At 46.0% G+C, this 20,348-nt stretch overlaps 1 pseudogene; it reads right to left on the reverse strand.

Moving 5' to 3' along the window:
• Positions 1-9,647: 9,647 nt before the first annotated feature.
• On the reverse strand, positions 9,648-11,713 carry LOC142579387 (very long chain fatty acid elongase AAEL008004 pseudogene; annotated as a pseudogene).
• Between the last annotated feature and the right edge of the window lie 8,635 nt (positions 11,714-20,348).

The following is a 20,348-nucleotide window of genomic DNA, read 5'->3' on the forward strand; positions in this document are numbered from 1 at the left end:
AGAATGTGATCGATTGACCTAACCTCCGTGTCGTGTTGCACGACCGAGTGATTTCGCTTTATACCAACGTCGTTAGCGCCTTAGTCTCGCCTTTGGCACTACCAAAGGGCTTGTATCCCGACAATTTTGCCAGCCCGTACGTTTCCTGCATCATTATAATATCCGGGTTCTTTTTGTCTTTAATGTGTCGTTGCATAATGAATCGTTTTCGATCGTATCCTCTACAATTCTATTGCGAAATCTTGTATCTATTCCTTCGGTCCATGGCGGCGTTACAGGTTTTCCAATCCCTCAGCGGGTACCGGCGCCTAGTAGACGGCTTGATGGCCGTCTTAACCGGTTCCCCCCCCCCCCCCCCAGCTCGTTCGAGTCCCCATATTGCTAGTTTCGATTCGAAGTAAGCTATCATTTGTTGCACTTGCTGCAATACAGCCTTTCCTAGCGCCTCTATCTTTGCCTCTATCTTTGCCTCAAGTCTCGCGTCCAGTTGTTCGAGTTTAGTTTCAAATTTGCTTTCGTTCTGTTTGATGCTGGCTTCAATTTTCTGTTCAGATTCCTCCTCTCTTTCTTGGAGCGTCAGTGCTGGCTTGGGTTTCTTTACTCCGGTTTGAATCGGAGCGTTCTCAGTTTTACCTTTAATGGGGGTGAGTACTACGTCTTCTGCAATTGCTGTGTCTTTTTCCTCCCTTATAACTCGCGAGGTTTCCTCCTTGTATGGCACTTTCCCGCTCCTCAAACGGTCGTTCTCTTCCCTGAGTTTTCTAATTTCATCCATAAACGCAACATTGCCCTGTCCGATCTGCGCCAATTATTTATCTAGCGTCTTAACTCTATTTTGAAAAGCAGCCTCTGCCTAACTCTCCACTAACTTCTCCCCGACTTCTCCAACTCTAAAACCTTGCATAAACATAGCAGCATCTTTACAGCGGAAGCATACGGTATTCTGATAACTGTTGAGCATATAGTACAGCGCAAAATACAAAAGTCTATAATATACACAGGTTCTTTAAGTGTTGTCACAGCCCTGTCCTGTGGCAAAGCAAGCCGAAACCCTGTATTAAACATGCTCCTTAAACACATTCACGTAGCGTATAAACAAAACCTAGCTCTTGTTGTATGCTGGGTGCCAGGCCCCTCTGGGATCGCAGGCAACGAAATGGCGGACAAAAATGCTGGACAAGCGGCTCATCGGAATACCGTTGATATAAGCAGGATACCTGGTGTGGACATGAAACCTGCGGTACGAAAGGCGCTCTGTATTCATTTGCAAGCTGAATGGGACAAGGAAGTTGCAAATAAGCTTCACCTGCTTAAACCGCAGTTAACCAAATCTTTCCCACTGAAGCTTGATAGACACACCGAAGTCACACTGTCACGACTCAGAATAGGACACACTTACGGCACAGACAAATACCTCTTGACTGCAACTGACCCACCGACGTGCACACGCTGCGGTGAGACCTTAACTATCCTACATGTCCTCATTCAATGTCATGAACTTCACCGAGAGCGAGTGGCTCATTTTAGGGAACATTACTCAAATAATAGACCTCAATGTTTTTATCAGAGGATGCATTTTTTAACTTGCAGAAGTTAACTTTCTAGACATCATCTCATATCATCCTAACCATCAGATTGTGCCTCACAAGTGAGGCACAATCTGATGCACAAAAGTATGTCTGAGCTCTCTTGCACTTCTTGCGTAAGCAAGAATTGTACAGCAAGGGACTCGGGAAATCGGCAATAATTTACCATGTGTGTCTGTAACCAATGCATTTAAGGCTTTATATTTATCTTTGTAATTATTTTAGCATTCATTCACTAGTATTTATAGATTTGTCTTACGTGTAGGCCTCTATACAGCCTCTATTTTAAGTCATAGAACTAAACCCACAATTTTACTAAACCAAAACACATGTCCTGGCGCTCTTTGGCCTTAGATGCCCTTGCGCCAATAAACTTCAATCGTCATCATCAGCAGCCTCTGCCTCCGCACGCGCCCCGGAAGCCGCGTCCACCTAGCTCACCTTTAAGGGTCCCGCGGTGCCGTTGACGCTGCTCTTTCCTTTTGGGCGCTGGGATCCTCCTCCGTCCTGTGTTCTGGGAGATCCGATATTACTGGTCTTGGGTCTTGATTTCGATCTGGACCGCGATCTCGATCTGGTTCTGTTGCTGGACGTCGAGCGGCCCCTTTCCCTTGCCTGGAGCTTGGGCAAGTCTTCCAGTCCGGATCCGTCCCTCGTGCCATTTTCCGACCGTTGTCTCCAGTCTTCCCGTCCTGGCCTGTACAGTCTTTCAGCTTCCCTTTCGTAGTACATCGCTTCTTCTTCCTCTCGTCTGGCTCGCTCCCAGCGACGCCTCTTTACCAAGTACGGTAACTTGTATCTGGCATTACATCGGCGATCCGCCGTAGGGTGGTCTTTGCCACAGAGCTGGCACTTCGTTTCGCACTGGTGGTCCCGTGGTGGGTTCTCCATCCCGCAGCCTCCGCATATCCTGCTGTTCGGGCTCGGGCAGACACCGGCTCTGTGACCGAGGCGTCCGCACTGATAGTACATGTATATTTGCTTCAGGTATAGTGAGCCCTTGACCAGTGCCCTTCCGTATCTCACCTAGCTTGGAGCGTGATGCCTGTCGAAAAGGATGATGACGTTCGTGGTGTTTCCCATCCTCTTGGCCATGAGGACCACCGGATTCCTTGGTGTTACTAGCATGTCCACTATTTCTCTAGGAGACACCTCGTGCGTTACTCCCCTTATCGCTCCCTTAGATGTATCCTCCAGAGCCGACTCGTGCGCGTTAGCTCTGAACTTCTTGTCTCCCATCCTCAGTCGAGTGACAGTTCTTAATTTTTCGGCGCGCTCCTCCGATGGCGTGCTGATCACTACAATGTTCTGTTCGTAGTTGGCACGCACCGTGTCATCTTCCGATTCCTTCCTGGGGATTCCCGAAGCGTTGGCGACGCAGCATTCTAGGCGATAGATCTCATAGTTGGTGACCTTCTAGCCGTCACGTGGGCGCACTATTATCTTGCACTCTGCCTTCGGCAAACTGGGCATCCTGCTTGCAGCCATGATTTGTCTTGCTCTCTGTCCCTTGCTCCACCTATTATTGACTGCGTTCTCGCTTGAGAAGCGTGCTGCCTGATACTTGGTTCCGTGAGATTTGGTCTGCTCGTTGGCACATCCTCCTCTCTTCACAACGCGCCAACCTGCTTCGTCCTTGTACTCTTCTCTTGTTATATCCTCTCGTTCCACGCTCACCGCTGTCATCTTGCAGCGCTAACCCGAAAAGAGGCGATCTTGCGGGGCTCAAGCCACCAGCTTCGTTGGGTCAGGCTTAGCGGCCGTGTCGGCGTGGCGTTTTTATAAAAGTGGTCGATGTGCCGAAAATAAACGGTCCACCTACTGACAATGATATCAGGGTGGTCCGTGGGACTTCCACTTTCTTCTCGATAGTAAGGCGTCGGTGAATTCTTCGAATGTACGCCGAGAATCATTCAAAATCTGCGGAGCCAACGCGACTCGCATCCGCACTTGGCGTCTTTTTCTTCTTCCCTCCTGCTTAAAAAAGTAAAGAATTAAAAAGTAAAGAACTATAACTGCCGCGGAAAAAAACTTGAGCCGTAATTTTTGCTTAAAAAGAGTAAGGAAAAATTACGGCTCAAGTTTTTTTTCCGCAGCAGTTTTAATTCTAGAAATGGCATGAAATGGGATAACTATGTCTTACGGCCTCAATTTGTATTCAGGCGAATGGATCACGCGCACAAGGTAAGCGAATACAAGCGCAGGACAGAGCTGTTTATAAGTTCGTTTTCCTCCCGAACGATTCGTGGTTGGGATCGAATTTCAACTGCGGTTGTTGATGTTGGTTATAATGACAGTTCCTCGGCGGCGCTTTGAATGCATAGACTTGTTTGTTTGCTTTGAATCCGGTGCTTCTTACTTGTGTGCCAATCGCAAATTTTTGTTTGCCGCTCTCGTCTTTCTGATTTTTTGCATGTACACCCCTTCACCCCTCCACACACACACACACACACACACAGTGCCCCCGAAACGCTGTGGGTAAGATGAATGAATGAATGAACTTCACAGACACAAAGTTGATTTTGTTCTTATGACTAGTGAGACCAAGCTCGATTAGCATTGTTACATACGTACAGTAAACTATAGGCAACTGGGAAACACTGCTTCAAAAATCAATTTAAGAACACCTGCAATTTCATAAAGACAAACAGATGACCAGCAGATGGATAATGGAATTGATTGACAGTCAGCGAACTAGGGCATCCGCAGCCAACGTTTCGATGGAGAGAACGTCCCAAATAATCACAACGGTCTGTGAGAAACGCAGTATAGGTGTGCGGCTGCCGGTTAATTTCGACCGCTCGGCGTTATTTAGGATGCGTCCAAGTTTTTTTTTGCATTACGGCCCCATTGGAACGCGGCCGCTGCGACCATGAAGTCGAACCCTCGACCTCGTCACCGAGCCAGCGCGGCTGGTCGACAAGAGGTTTCTGAATTTCCTGTCCCTAACGAAGACAAGTCCGCTTGTTGGAACGTTGACTCCAGAGTGATATACTTCCCTTGATCGTGAATTGTTGAGGAACTACGGATTTCTTGTAGCGCTTTATGGTTTCTATTCATATCCCATCATCCGCAACAATATCCCTACGAGCTGGCTACCATCGCTTGACTTTGAAGGCTGTCGACTGACACCTGATGGTGCTTTACATTTCAAAATAGCAATTCTGGGCTAGAAGGAACATGTGTTATTGCCTAATTCTGACGACCTAGTGTTCAAATCTTGGCACTCAGGCGTTCTTGCATTCCGCCATCATCAATCCGCGGTCGCGTTATCGACACCAGAATTCCACGGGCGCCGAGCCACCACGGTTAATCTCGGCGGCTGGTGACGTCGCTTCACTGGGGACCCTGATAGGTCGCTGCGTGGCTACGGCTTCCTGCGCATCGGCGCCTGTGCTCTCAGTCGAATGTTCGCCGAAAACTCGTCAGGCGAGTTTCATATAAGATCAAAATGAAACGGGCACTCGCCTAACGCTGAAAGAAATATGCCAATATATAATTCACGTTTCAGGGCCGCGATGGGTGCCTTAATAATAATGAAAGGCAACTCGGGAGCAAACACTTGTTGGACTCTTTCGCGTATAGTGGTTCCGAAAAGTCATTATATCTTGATGCCTTTCAACTTTTAGCGAGTTCTCGTTTTATTTTGATCATCGGCATTACTGCGTTCCTTTCACATGGTTCAGCACTATTCCATTCTTTACCGTTACAGCGACGAAGAGGGAATTAGTATTCCAGCCTTAAGCCATCTAACTCCTCCGACCAAACAGATGTTACAGTACGATACGAAACACTTGTTTCTCTTAAGGCAACTTCATACAGCTGTGGGCATCGTTCAGCGTGCAGCCAGCGGGAAGGGCATATCTATGACGTTTTTTATGCTCTTTGTTCTTGGGGAAATTCGAGGTCTTTATACTATGCCAGTGTACGAGTCGTGCGGGCTGCGCTCCGAACATGAAGCACAACTGCGCATACAGTTAGACACCGTAAACTGTTCAATCTCACTGCTCAGTGCGTCTTTATAGTGCTTGAGAGTGCGCATGCTGCAACGCAGGTCATTCAGATCCCACTTCCGGGCGTATTCCGGATGAATGTGCTTTTAGCGTCTGCGTGAAGAACCGCGACGATCAGGAGCGCCCATACATACAGGAAAAAACTTTTCATAAACTCTTTATAGGCAACGACAATTGACAACGCCGAGTCGCAATGGTACCGAAGGCATCGGCACCGTCTCGGTACAGCAAACACGCGCAGCGGTGTCACAGACAGAAACAGTTATTAAGCATTTAGCGCGGCTGCAATGTTCCTAGTCAATATTCATGATGGAACGGAGTCCCATGAATGCTGTCACGTGAAAGAAAGTACCAGTAAGGCTCGGCTCACTTCTGTGTTGTACCATGCACTATCCTTCCTTGTTATTACTTTTTCTGTTTGCTGTGCATCAACGTCCGTTACCGTTCACTTCCTCCCGAGCCCCTGACGCTTGCTAATGAAAAGTGTCTCCTCGCCAGTCTGCATTCTCGATCGAAACAATGCCTTCTCGTGCGTCCTTGTTCGCAGTGAAACGCATTGTGTCCTCCATCCGAGTGATCGTTACCCCCGCCGAAGGATTTTGCCTCAATGGGCTGCGCGCACCCCTTCACCCTTCATCCTTGTTCGTTGAACAGGATGGTGAGGGCTATCAAATCAACACCCCTTTCTCTTCCCTGTGGAGTGGGACAGAAGCGTGGCAGCGTCATTGTCCGTAGAGTTTGCCATGACAGAAGCACACTCCAAAACAGAGATCACCGCGAAACAGTGTATACTCGGGCTGTCGAATCAGTTCAGAAGTTCTTGGCGTCGTGGTCACTGTATTTTTCGTTGTTGTTGTGGCCGTCGTCGTCGGTTTCTTTTTTACAGCGAACCTGTTAAGGGCTACTATACCTAGGATCGTGTCCATGTGTCAACGCAAAACTATCATCGTCAAAATTGGCTCCAGCATCTTCGTCTTCTTCCACAGCTGGCTCGTTGTGGCGCCCTTTCGCGCTACTGCGCGAACGTGCTCGTGCCAGTGCTCCCGCATTCGTCGGCGTGATTAATGAACTAAGAACCACAAAGACGTAACGCATTTTACGGCGAAGCTATTGAGGGCTAGTTCCCCCAGGATAGCGTCCCTGTGTAGGCACAAAACTCCCCATACGTGAGACGATCCCGAAGATAGTGCAATGCCAGGCCGACCAGCTGCGGAGGTGCAGTTTACCATTAAGGGGCCCACATACACAGCTTCGCTGGTCATCCTTCTTCACAGATTCACAGAGTGGAAGGACACTGATATTTTTCGTTGTTTGTTGTTGTTTTCCTTGCTGTCGGCGTCATCGTTGTCTCCGCTACCTCCGCCGCCGCCGCTCTGCGCGCGAGATAGTCGGACGCTTATTAATAGTGAAAGGCAGATAGGTCACATTCACCTGGCGTTCAGGTAGCCAACATTTATCAGGAAATACTTTTCGGTGACGAATTAATCGAGCAGACGGTTAATTGTCACGGTGATTTAAATGACGTGGAAGAAGTGCGCCAGTCCAAGGAAAATAATATAGTGCTGGTAATTATTTAATAAATTGTTCTAGTAGACAGGAAAGATCGATAACAATGTGCAGCGTAACAGGGTGCTTGAACTAGCCGATGCTGTTTCTGCGGTTTTAAAAATCTGAAGTTAAGCTCCAGAGCTGGCTGACTAGTAGCTGGTATGTACCTACTTGAAGGTACATACCGCCTGCTTGTTCTGGTGGGAGAAAATAAGATCAGATACGGTAGAGATAACGGGAACTAAGGACGTGAAAACGAAGTGACAAATGCAAACACGAAACAAAACATACCCATCAAAGATATTTGCAAAGTTTGCAAAGTCTCATGGAGGCTGCACTGACTGCGCACACGACGGTGCGTCGCGACGTAACACTCAACTCTTGGTGAAACATAACGAGAGAAATCAAATCTAAACGAAAGGGTCACAAGAAGGCGGATAGTTGAATGTATGAAAAGTGTGGGCGAACAAGGCAAGCTCAGCCCGGAGCCGATGTTTCGAGGCGAACGCAATTGTCCCCTGGTCGAGAAGTTGGCTTCGGTCTGGTGCTTCCTTGTTTCGCTTCACGTTGAATCACATTACCGAAAGTTCGGCTCATGTCGTTATTCATGCGAATAGCATATTGGGTATAATCAGACGACGTTTCTTTCCGGGCTAGTTATCTAGCCGTTTCAGTGGGCCAATCACAAAGCGCGGCCAAAAATGTGGGCCGATCCCGAAGACAGTGCAGTTAAAAATGTATGCTGATCACGAATGTAGTGCAGTCTAAAAACGCGGGCCTAACCTTGCTTATGGCACTCTGCAATTAAAAAAAATCCTCGTAAAATTTCTTCAAATTTATTTTCATCTGAAGATAATGATATTTCCATACTTCGCATAAAATGCTATTCTCATAGTAATCGTAGATTAGTTCTGCCCGAATTTTGTTCTAAGACTTTGATCCAAAAATTTCCATACCGCTTGTAGAGGAGTTATATTCTCATTTACTAATTCATCTAGGTACTTCGGAGACAGTTGATTTTTCTATTCCTATAGCTCCTTCGTGTTAGTGTGTAATAGAATATTGCAGTGTTGACCATAAGAGAGGGAGGATTGACGCATTTATAACTTGTTAAAACTTTTCTGAAGGGTAAAGAAAAAGCGAGGAGTAGGTAAAATAAGACCCACCGAGAAAAAGGTAATGGACTCCGAAGCGAAAAAAAGTAGAAAAAAGTTAACATATTTCTGATTCTCAAGGGATGTTGACTTGTGCGCAAGGGTCACAAGAGGAAAAAGAAGGGGGAACCAGAAACCACTGGTGAATAGCGGAAAACCTTTGACTGGCGCATATCACAGTGTGGTGCTCTGCATATTGACGTTAACTGGTATGCACCTGCCTAATCCTTTTCTTGTGTATTTATGTGTTTGTGAAACCTAGCCTTGAGGGTGTAATCCTGCTAACCTTGACAAAAACAAAACAAAACGAGAAACAACATGTTTACTAAAATTTAGAATATATATATATATATATATATATATATATATATATATATATATATATATATATATATATATGTGTGTGTGTGTGTGTGTGTGTGTGCCTCCGACTGCTCCATTCCGTTGTTGCTATGTGGCCTACGAGGGCGCTTAGTGCACTCCCAGGTCACATGTATTAGGGCGGGTATGTCACCGCACCAGGGGCAGTTGGCCCTAAAGCAGGTGGTATACATGTGTAAGAGTGGCAGTGTTGCCTGTGTTTTACGAGTCCGCAAAAGATCGAAAACGTGCACTTTAAGTAACAGTTGTGAGATTAATAATGTATAGAGGTAAGCCTGCAGACGGCCGCGCTCACCGATGCTTAACACGCGGAGGTGTTGTTGTGAGGTTTCGGATTCCCATTGGCGGCGTGTTGTTTCTTCATCAGCTTTCCTTAGTTTTTGTGTTTGTCAGTTACGAACAAGAACATCTGTTCCTCCCTCTAAAGGTCACATAGCTTCCCCTCCCCCACTTTATTAGATTAAGCATTCTGCTATTCTTATGTCAATTTCTTCGCTTATAGGAATATTGGCTTCTTTTGTAGTTAGCGGATTTTCCGAAATATAGAACTCTATTTTTACAAAATTGAATTCTGTCGTTTTCAACAGTGCCTCTAATGACGTCGTTCCCGGCTCGTATGTTTCGCTAACGTTAGTTTACGTCTCATAATTTCTCTCTCTCTCTATCTATTCCTTTCTTTTTACTTTCGCAGATCGAGTTTAGGTTCTATAACAAGCCGCATACATGTATTAAAGTTGTGGAACTTTTTTATTCTTTCTACTGTTTAGGTACTGGGCTCTATTTGGTACGTTTACGGAGCAACGACGAGGTTGTTTTTCAATATAGGTAATTCGGTGGGATCTGCGAACCCATTGTTCACGTTGTGCCCCACAGAATCCTCCCGCCCAGCCGTGGATGCTCGGCTGACGAGTACTTTCTCAACGCTTAGGAAGTTTCCCGCGAACCAGAAGGCAACTCACACTGTGGAGAACGACGGCAAAAATACTTTATTTACAACATGAAGTGACCAGTGCAAGTGAGGAAATGTACAACACACAATAACAATACGGTAACAATAACAAAAATGTAACAAACATGAACAGCTGTTAAAAAGACGTCGCGGGATCGACGCCTATACGTCTGGCGCACACGACACGGGAATAGTCAACGTTTACTATCGTGGCATTCGTCCTGGCACAACGTTTCTATGTAACTTAGTTCCCTACCACCTCTCGTCTTATCCTAACAGCGTCGTTGAATCATGGTTCAGTGAGGACGAGGGCGACGCTCTTGTGGAAATGTAACGCTCCGAGAGGGAAGCGGGCCTTGACAAAAGTTTGCATTTTCAGTCAAACACCACGCAGGAACTAAGGCAGCTCGAGGCGTACTCGTATGGCTCTGCCCGAAACTGCTTGGGGCTTGGAGCACCATTTTGAAGGCACAAATTATATGAAGTACGCGTTCTTGCAAAAAAAAAAAAAAGAAAAAAAAACTCGAGAAAGGGATGTTCACTCTATTTCGGACGTTTACATTTCGGCCTTAAATTCAAGACATTATGATGTGATGATCATTTGACCATACACTGTGATGTGATGACTATTTTGAAATGTCACCATATACGATATGCCACCACCAGCACGACAAGTTGCAGGTGCAGATAGATCACGACAATTCTGCCAATGAGACCACTCTATGAGTGCCAGTAACGTGAATCTACGAATGAAAGTTGACTCGCTATTCGTTCGTGCGGCTCGCTATTCGTTCGCTGGAAAACAAAACTAAGGAAAATGGTCCATGAGATGACAACAAAACAGTGCTTCAGTCTTTCGCCAATATCACAGGATGGAGAGGTGAGTTCGTAAACAGAATAGAACAACAAGAGATGCAGCGTTACCACTTGTCGTTTCTCTCCGTAGGTCGACCTCTTTTCGCGCGACGCTATCTTCAAACCAAATCTTGGTGGACTATTGTGCTGGTCGGAATTCTCAGTGAGCCTTGTTCTTGACGCCTTCACCCTTTATGCTGGGACCCTTCTTGTCGCTGTAGGCCTTGAGGTAGAAGCGCACGAACATGGCGAAGAAGAAGACCGCCTCGCACAGCATGATGTAGGTGTGCGGCCTCGGGTAGCCGCAGCTCATGAAAAACGGCATCAGTGTGTGCAAGAAAATCATGACGAACTGGACGAGCTGGAACTGGGTGAGGTAGCGTTTCCACCACAGGTGCTTCTGCACGGAGGGGCCGAGCAGCGAGAGGAAGTAGTAGCTGTACATTACCACGTGCACGAAGCTGTTGAGGATGACGCCGAGAGCGACCTGGCCGTCGGGACCGTAGGCCAGCCCGAACCAGCCGTTGAAGACCACCAAAATGTGGTGCACGACGTGCAGGAAGGAGATGTGCGAGTCCTTCTTGCGGAGCACGAAGAAGAAGGTGTCCAGAAAGTCGGCGATCCTCACCATCAGGTACCACCAGCAGAGCGTGAGCATGCTCATGGTGACCTCGTCGCGGGCCTCATAGTTGATGCCTTGGCAGAGGAGGTTGTAGCCGCCGCCCAGGTACGACTTGGAGAGGAAGGCCACCACGAAGTAGCAGTTGAGCAGGACCATGGCCGCGTTGTACACGATGATGAGCGGCTTGATGCCGTCGTACGGCTTGCGGCCTTTCATGAACCGCGGCCCTCCCACCTTGACGATGTAGACGTACGCGACGAACAGGGTGATGAGGAACTGTTTATTGCCGGCCAGTGCCCATTCAATGGTGCGGGGATCCCGTCGCAGGAACGGTTCTGCCGCCACGCTGTCACCCGCTGTCAGGGTTGCCGAAGAAGCCATGCCTGCTTCGCGTTTCACTCACTCCGAGATATTGATGAGGATGACACTCACTTTCTCTGCCGTCTCGATCTCCGCTCCAAAACGGGCTTCTCTCTTCTGCTTGGTCCTGTACGCTATTGGCAGTCAGACAGGCAGGCAGGCACCAGAGCAGCAGTTTTTTTTTTTCGGTACCACCTCCTGTCTCCGCGCGGTTTCCGAAGACGACAGGCTGCACTCGGACGAAAAGTCAGCCTTTATTTGCTGACACGACGCGAGCTGAGAGAGAAGGACGAGTCGCGGTGATGACGACGACTACGTACGCGCGAGAGGAAGGAACCAATTCACTCCGGTGAGGAGGAGCAGAAGGTCGACCGACGGGGTGCGGCGCGGCGGCGGCGGCGTTGGAGGGCGACACCGGCGTTTGCGGCGCGCAATGGTTTTGTTCCTTCTTGCTTCTTTCACGGTCAATCCACGTGCCCTCTCGTACGAATCTTCTCGCTTACGATACCCCACGCGCGCAAGGTAGACGCTCGAGAGCGCCGGCGAGGGGGGTTAGCCTCCACGGAGGTGGCGTACCATTCCGTTGTTGCCAAGAGCAGCGGTACTAGAACGGAAAGATAATGGGGGGACTGCCCGAATGACGCGCCTGCGGCGCTCTTCTTTCCCGATGCGTCCGCGCGGCAGAGGAAATTCCGCTTTGGTCAGCGGCTCTTCTCGCTCTTTGGATAGACGTCGTCGCCCTGGGTATTTTCGTCGCTGTGATTCGTGACAGGTGGTAGCGGCGACACGTGCGCGACAACGCTTTCTCGGTGGCGGTGCACAATATGTAGTCCTTGCACTGGAAGGCCAGTGTGGAGCAGTTGACGCCCAGTGATCGAACTAACGCACCGAATAAAGCGGAACAGCGTAGTGGATCGTCGTTATCTCAATGCAAGCACACGTGCCTTATGATTATCTCCTTCATCTACCCTTTTAACTAGAGACATATAACCTTTCGAAAGTAAGGATTTGGTGATAACGCGAATTGCGGTCGATGTCACGGAGCAGCACGAGGGACCGTGAGGGGCGCCGTAGAAGGGGACTGCGGAATCAGCTTGGCCGCCTGTGGTTTATTGACGCGAACAGAGAAATGTATGAGCGCCTTTGCATTCCACCTCCATTGGAACGCGACTGCCGTGGCTGCTGGAGAAAATCGTTACGTTAATTGCTAAGGATTCGAGAGAGAAGGACGGTGTCCTGCATTAGCCCTGTGTATGTCTGTGTGTCGATGCTTGATATCAAGGAGTAGCGCTAGAACTCTCTGTCTCCCTTTCTTTCTTTTTGTCAATGTCAGCAACATTTCTGTAGATTTACAGCTAGCAATATTTAAAGCACATCTGGGCTCCAATGTGCAACTCTACTACATCTTATTGCATCTGAATCAATACCTTTCGGAGACAGGATATCAAGTAAACAAGAGCAGGTCGTGCCATTTTCATGATCTCAACAGAGACATGTTCAACCACAATTCCGTAGCTGGGGTAAACAAGGTAGGCACCATTTCTTTGTGACGAGGTTTCCGCCTGAAAGCCGCAACATTTGTTTGTTTATCTGTTTTTCGCGCAATTATGGATGTTTTCCCAGAACCACCGCTTTCAAGGAAGACCAGCGTGGACACATCAGTAAGTGGCACTGGGATGCCCTCGACCAAGTCACAACTCCATTATCAGTCGGCGGCCCTTGCGTGACGCATAGTGAAACAATGACGTTACTTGATTTTGGCGCTCCGGAAAATCCTCACTGGAAGAAACCTGGCTTCGTGCAAGCACTTTCGTAAGCGCTAACAAGCAAGCACAACAATATCAAGTGTGAGAAACGCGTAAGGGGGCAAGTTTGTCAGCATTCCAAGTGGACGCGTGGGGTATTTTGGCTTGATGGTCGGCCGCACAATAACGACAAAGAAAGGAACTAAAGAATTAAAGAAAAACGCATAAATGGAACCATTTATTTATTTATTAAAAATACTATAGACACTTCGAAAGAAGACAATAACAAGTACTTAATGAGGAATCAAGAAATGCAAGAGAGATTTTTGCTCCATGAAGATGTAGCCGGGTATGAAAGAGCTTCTTTGCGAACTAAATTGAGCGGCACATGCTGCTGGCCGCCATATATAGAAAAACAGGTCCATTTCAAGCAGTACGCACGTGCCAGCAAGCGTCCATTATATCTTATGAGTAGGAAAAGGGTGAAAAAACTACGTGAGTGACAAAAATGAAAAAAAAAGAAAGAAAACGAGAAACGAACAATAAAGATAAAGGATTGCTATTCCATTGGCATTGGCAGAAAGCCACTGAAGGGAATGTAAATGGAAGGACATGAAGAGAGGCAAGGCAGAAGGGGAGGCAACAAAGAAAAAAAGAAAGGAAGGAAGAAAGATGTTCCAGTGACGCACGGGTATGCAGGACACAAAAGAACCTAATTGTTCTTCTATGTCTTTCGCTGATCGATCCCTGTGTGTACTGATGACTGCGTGCTGGCGCCTGCTTATGTACCCCTGTGTATCCTTATCATCCTGTGCTCTAGCCTTCCCTAGTAGAATACATGTGAAGTCGCCGTTGAACTGATTTAAAGGAAAGCTGAGGCATTTAAAGAGAGTGCTTAGTTATGGCGATATTTATTTATTTATTTAGTCATACTGTTGGCCCGGAGGCCGTTACAGGGGTGGGTACAGCACAGAAAATGGAAATAACATAATGTACATTATATACATTGCACTCAAATTATACATCAAATACTGTCTTTTTTGAGCATAGATTCATAAAACGCCGGCAAACTAGTAACAGTACAAACACAACAGCAATATGCAGAGACAATAAACACAGTCTGTATTATATCTAACATAATGTACTAAATTTTGTTTAGCACATGATTTGCTTCAGCTTGTTTTCAGCTTGTTTTAAAATTGTGTTACGGTATCATTTTGAATAAAGGTTGTTGGTAGCCAGTTCCATTCTTTTATTGTTCTAGGGAAAAAGAATTGGCGTTTGCATTAATGTGCAGTTAATATATGTGGAAGTTATGCTCATGTGTACCTCTTGAGGTTCTGCCTTGTTGTGGCGCTAAGTAGTGAGTAGTATTTATGTTGAAATGCTGTTTCCAAAGCAAGAAAAGAAACCTAAGTGTGGCTACATGGCGTCGTTGGGCTAAGGAGCGTAATTTAAGTAATTGCAACATTTCTGTAACAGAATCAGTTTGCGAGTAACGAGACAGAATAAATTGAGCAGCTCTTCGTTGGACTCTTTCAGTCATGTTGATCAATCCTGTTTCATAAGGGTCCCATACAATACTGGCGTATTCCAGTGTCGGTCTTACCAGATATAGGTAGGCAGTTAACTTAGCGTCTTTCGAAGCAAGCTTGAGCTTCCTACGCAAAAACCAGAGTTTCATTTCTGCTGTCGAACAAATGTTTTTAACGTGCCCCTTCGAACTCAGATTCTTGGAAATAGTGGCGCCTAAATATTTAAGGTTATCAACTGCGGCAAGTGTAAGAGAACCCAGGGTGTAGTTAAGAGTCAACAACATGTTTTGTCTTGCTTGTGACACCAAATACAACAGTTTTATCTCTGTTAATTTTCATTTTTGAATTTTCGCACCACTGTTTAACCACTTGCAGAGCGTCATTAAGAATTTTCGAATCGTCCTGGTTGTTTATTTCTTTATTAAAGAGGCAATCATCTGCGAGAAGTCGCACCCTTATGCCTTTGTTAATACATTGCGCAATATCATTAACATAAACAAGAAATAAGACTGGACCTAACGCATACCCTTGCGGAACACCCGATGTGACGTCTAATAATTCTGATTTGGAGCCATTAATTTCTACGTACTGAGTTCTGCCTGTTAGGTATGCACGAATCCGTCGTGTTATATTGTAGTTTATGCCAAGATGAATCAACTTATCCATTAGCTCTGAATGAGGGACTCTGTTGAAGACTTTGGACATGTCAAGACAAATACAGTCAATTTGCCCCTTGTTATCCAAATCCAAGCCCTCGCAAAATCATCGATTGTTTCTACCAGTTGCGCCACTGTCGAAAGATTTCGCCTAAAACCATGTTGATTGGAATATAGAAGTTTTTTGTCTTCCAGGTTGGTGTATATTGATTTCGATATTACATACTCAAGAAGTTTACAGCGTACGCAAGATAAGGAAATGGGGCGGTAATTTTCAATTTTTTGCCGGTCTGCAGATTTGGTAACTGGAGCAACCTTGGCCACTAACCGGTCATTTGAGACGCTTTTTGTTCAAGTGATGCTTTAAAAATCATCGTAAGATACTGTCGAATCCATTCCGCATATCTACATAAAAAAGCATTTGGTATATCGTCGGGACCATTAGATTTTTTTACGTTAATGTTTAGCAGGAGGGAAACGACGCCTTCGTACGTTATGAAGCAATAAAGCGGCGTACACCGACCAAAAGAAGTACTAAAAAAGGATGAAATCTAAAAGACGTTTCGGCTTCCCTACGGAAGCCTTGCTCACAATGTGATGAAAGGAAGTTCACGGAGGCTTATGTATATTCCAGAACGTGACTGGAATCGCTCGAGAGTTATCGGTCAAGAAAGAAACCTAAATCGCGGCTGTATCTGGAATCGCTGGAGATACAAAAAACACGTCACACGCTCAATCGAAATGAGGAAAGCCCCGTCATACACGCGCTGCTTACGTCACGTTCTGAAATATACATAAGCTTGCGTGAACTTTCCTTCATCCCATTGTGAAAAAGGCTTCCGTAGAGTAGCCGAAACGTCTTTTAGATTTAATACTTTTTTAGTACTTCTTTTGGTCGGTGTCCGTCGTTTTATTGCTTCATGCTTCATCCCGACCAGACGGGCTTCCGTCGAACCCTCGACTTCTTCGTACGTTATGTTTACGTCCGGCATTTCCGAGGGGAGGGTGTTTCGTTTTATGACCTGAGTTTCATAGCAAAGATTGCTGAAAATCAGAGAATGTTTCATAGAGCTCAAGCGTTGGGTTGCCATGCTCTTGAATTCCTAAAGAAATAAGAAGAGAAAAGAAAACATAAGCATGTAACGTGTTTTTAAATTTCTATCTAGTAGCATTTCTGAATCAGCGGTTTTCGTTGCACTTGCTTTCCGGAGTCGCCGTGAAATCTCCAGTACCTGCGTTATTAACGGCGGTGACGACAAAGAAAGAAAACGAAAAAAGAAGGAAGAAATTAAAGACAAACTTAAGTGATTCCTTGGCATCAGTAGGCGCCTCAAATAATAGCGTCACCTTAAGAACAACTTTTTTGCTATGCGCACAACACCGTCTTCGTAAATACTGCTGGCTGAGGCCTCCGAAATAAATGCACAGGCGCCGCCACTAGTGCGCAACGTATAGGTAGCGTCCAGATCTCAGCCCCCAGCTCCGGCTGTCACGTATTAACGAGAGCCAATCTTGAAGGCCATACATCTGTGCACTGCAAGTGCGGGAAGCAAGTCATGGCGGCGACCATGTGGACACCACATATTAGAGTTTCCTACAAAAATTACTAGGGGGAACTTTGGCGCTGCGCTCATCCAGCTACAATCTGAAACGCGGTTAGTGCATGAATTTGTCTAATCTTCTTGTCTGTGACTTCAAAAGTTCTCGCGAAGCTATTTATTACGCTTGATCGTTCGAAATTTTCAAGCACCCGCAGTTTTCGAAACGCAACTTGGCAATTTGTCTCCGCGCACATGCCTAGTCATTGCGAATGGTGGCGTTCATAACGTGGCATTTTGTTGAAAACGATCAATTTCCAATGTCACGAAGCCGTTTAACGCCAGAAGGACGAAGTTTAGGCAAATTCATGAACTTCCCATCGTTACCATATAATGCTGACTGAACCGCCGTACTTGCGGCCACCGCAGACACTATAGCGGCGTCCTATCTCATATATTTTGCATGAAACTCTATGGCTCTTTTCCTCCTTCTATTCTCTTTTTCCCCGCCCCCAGTGTAGGGTAGCAAACCGGGTGCTCGTCTGGTTGACCTCTCTGCCTTTCCTGTCGCCCCTCTCTCTCTCTCTCTCTCTCTCTCTCTCTCTCTCTCTCTCTCTCTCTATATATATATATATATATATATATATATATATATATATATATATATATATATATATATATATATATATCTGTCTTTCTCTCTCTCTTTCTCAATAGCTCGCAAAACTCCACGCAAGTTGCCAAGCGCAGATGTTGGACGCTAGCTCAGTGGTTAGCGCGTCCAGTCGCACGGGCTTGAATAGATGGTGTCAAAATTGCAACCCCAGCGACGTCTCGCTCGGAGTAACGAAATCCAGTCCCGCAGGTGTCGCTTTTGCGTGCTGCAAGCGCCAGAAGGGACTGCAGGAGCCGGAGACGCGTCATAGTCGCCATGTTTTGCACTTGTCCTTGTAGCCCTTTTGTGCCCCGTGTCCACTGATACGCTAGTAACTTCAGTACTTCATCATTTTGGAGACCACCTAGTTGATCCCCAGCAGTGGCGACCGTGTGCAAAACATACTTCTTCTTCGTCATATGTGATGAGAGTGAATGTGAGGATGCGGAGGTGGCCTGGCGAAGACAGCGGCACGACATTGAAGGTGAAACAGAAAGAATGGATAGACGCTTAGCAAATCTGCTTTCGAGCCTTAAAACTGCTGCCACAATAAAATAATTCCTATGTACACCCCTACAACTGACGGAGGACTCTAACGGAGGCTGCCAAGATCTTGTTATCTTTGTGGTGGAGGCGCCGATCACTAACCAGCTTTGTCATTTATTGCTTCCCTTTATACGTTGGCGATCTCTTATGAGAGAACTGCGCGTGCTTTTCCGTATGTAGGAGATTTTCAGTGTCAGCAGGTTTTTTAGCGTCAGATAACCAGTCATTCTGTTCGTCAACAGCGACACAAGCCTAGTGGCACGTACAGAGTGGGACATATCTTGTGGTACATACCCAAGTTGTTGTCAAGGGGGTTTACTGAAGAGTACAATGCACCCAGGAAATGGCACAAACCAACATTTTAGAGTCACATTTTTAGACGCTGCACTTTTTTCGATATCGGCCTACGAGAACATCCAGAGGCCAGATACCGGCCAGACAGTCGTTAAAGAAAATGGGGTTCAACTCGACAGGAAGGCTTCGCGTTAAAGTGCTACGTCAACGGAGAAGAGACTAGTGGGCCCAAGTTATGCAGTACCACTAAAGAAAGCGTCAGGGCTTCTAAACGAATGAGGGACACTGTGACCGCGTTAATCGCGCATTCCTGGACAGCGGCCAACCACGTGCTACTCGCACACCTACCTAACCACTTTACTTGTTTATGTATTTATTTACTCGAATACCTACGTTCGCCCAGTGGAAATTACAGTAGGTGGATTAGATAGTTGAGCGTTTATTCAGAAGATGATGCGCAGTGAAACAACGAAAAGTGCAAACCAATGACTACACAGGAATCATAACATGAATTTCCAGAAAAAAAAGAAGAATACAAATGAAATACACATGAAATTGTATTTGTATGCACTTAAACATGATTACGTGCTATGGAAAATTCGTTACTGCCGGCAACTTCAATGACGACACGGGGAATTCGATTCCAACCGCTGAGGGTGGGGAAAAAAAGAATTCTTGAAAGTAAGCGTTCGAGATGTCATTTATTTTACCTTAAACATGGTCCAGGCGATGTGAGGTGTACGTCGGCGGTTTTAGTTAAGCGTCCTTATTTAGTGCTGTGTAATTGAAGTGAATATCACCTTAAAAAGAAATGCGAGAAGAAATTCGACGTGGCGCAAGCTTGACCAGCCAAGGAAATTAGTTATGGCGGTGACGTTGCTTTGAAACGTGTAGTTATTTGTAACAGAACGTGTAGCCCGTTTTGTGTCACCTAACGAGTGCTTCTAAGTTTGTGCGTGTGTGGGTCCCATATGATGGATGCATATTCCAGAATGGGACGAATATAGGTAAAGAATTGATCTAATGTGCTGCGTAGCATTTAAAAAAATCCTCTTGGTAAAGCTTCCGACGAGTGCAACTTTAAAGTCTACGGTATTTATGTGAAAATTCTGCGGCAGATCATTTGCAAAAATAATGCCTAAATACGTGGCGTTGGTTACTCAAGGAATAGTTGCATTGTTCAGGTATTACTGCATCTCAGGTGGACTGCGTCTGCGCGAGAAAGATATATGTTTACATTTGGCCGCGTTCAAATCCATGTGCCATTGAGTGCACCCGATAAAGATTGCGTCTTAATCAGCTTGCAATTCATTGTGATCGCCGTGACGATGAATTTCCCTTGAAAGGACAACATCGCCTGCATATAAGCTGATTTTAGAATTTAAGCCAGACCCAATGTAATCAATATATATGAAGAAAAAAAGTTGTCCAAGGAGAGATCTTTGGAGCACGCCGGATGCAACAGAAACTTTGGTTGAAGGAATTCCACTAAGTATATTTTTTGAGCCCTACCAATAAGATAACAGTGCAGCCGATAAGGAATGCTGTTAGGAAGACTGAGGGAGGATAGCTTGCGTAATAAAAAAAGTGTGACAGACTTTATCGAAGGCTTTCTGAAAATCGAGCAGTAGGCAGTCAGCTTACTTGCCCTTATAGAAAGAGATGAATAAATCGTTAGAAAATTCAGACAGATGAGTAGTGCAAGGGTGACCGGGTCTAAGACCATGCTGATAGTCTACGAAAAAGCTATTGTTTTGAAGATGATTAGATACACAACTTGTGTGAAAAATGTGCTCTAACGTCTTGCAGCAAACACTGGAAAATGAAATAGGTCGATAATTAGATACGACTGCTCTGCTTCCTGTCTTATGAATCGACACTACGCTGCCCATATTCCAGTCCTCCGATAAC

The sequence above is a fragment of the Dermacentor variabilis genome, chromosome 4 (genome assembly GCF_050947875.1).
Source record: "Dermacentor variabilis isolate Ectoservices chromosome 4, ASM5094787v1, whole genome shotgun sequence".
NCBI lineage: Eukaryota > Metazoa > Arthropoda > Arachnida > Ixodida > Ixodidae > Dermacentor > Dermacentor variabilis.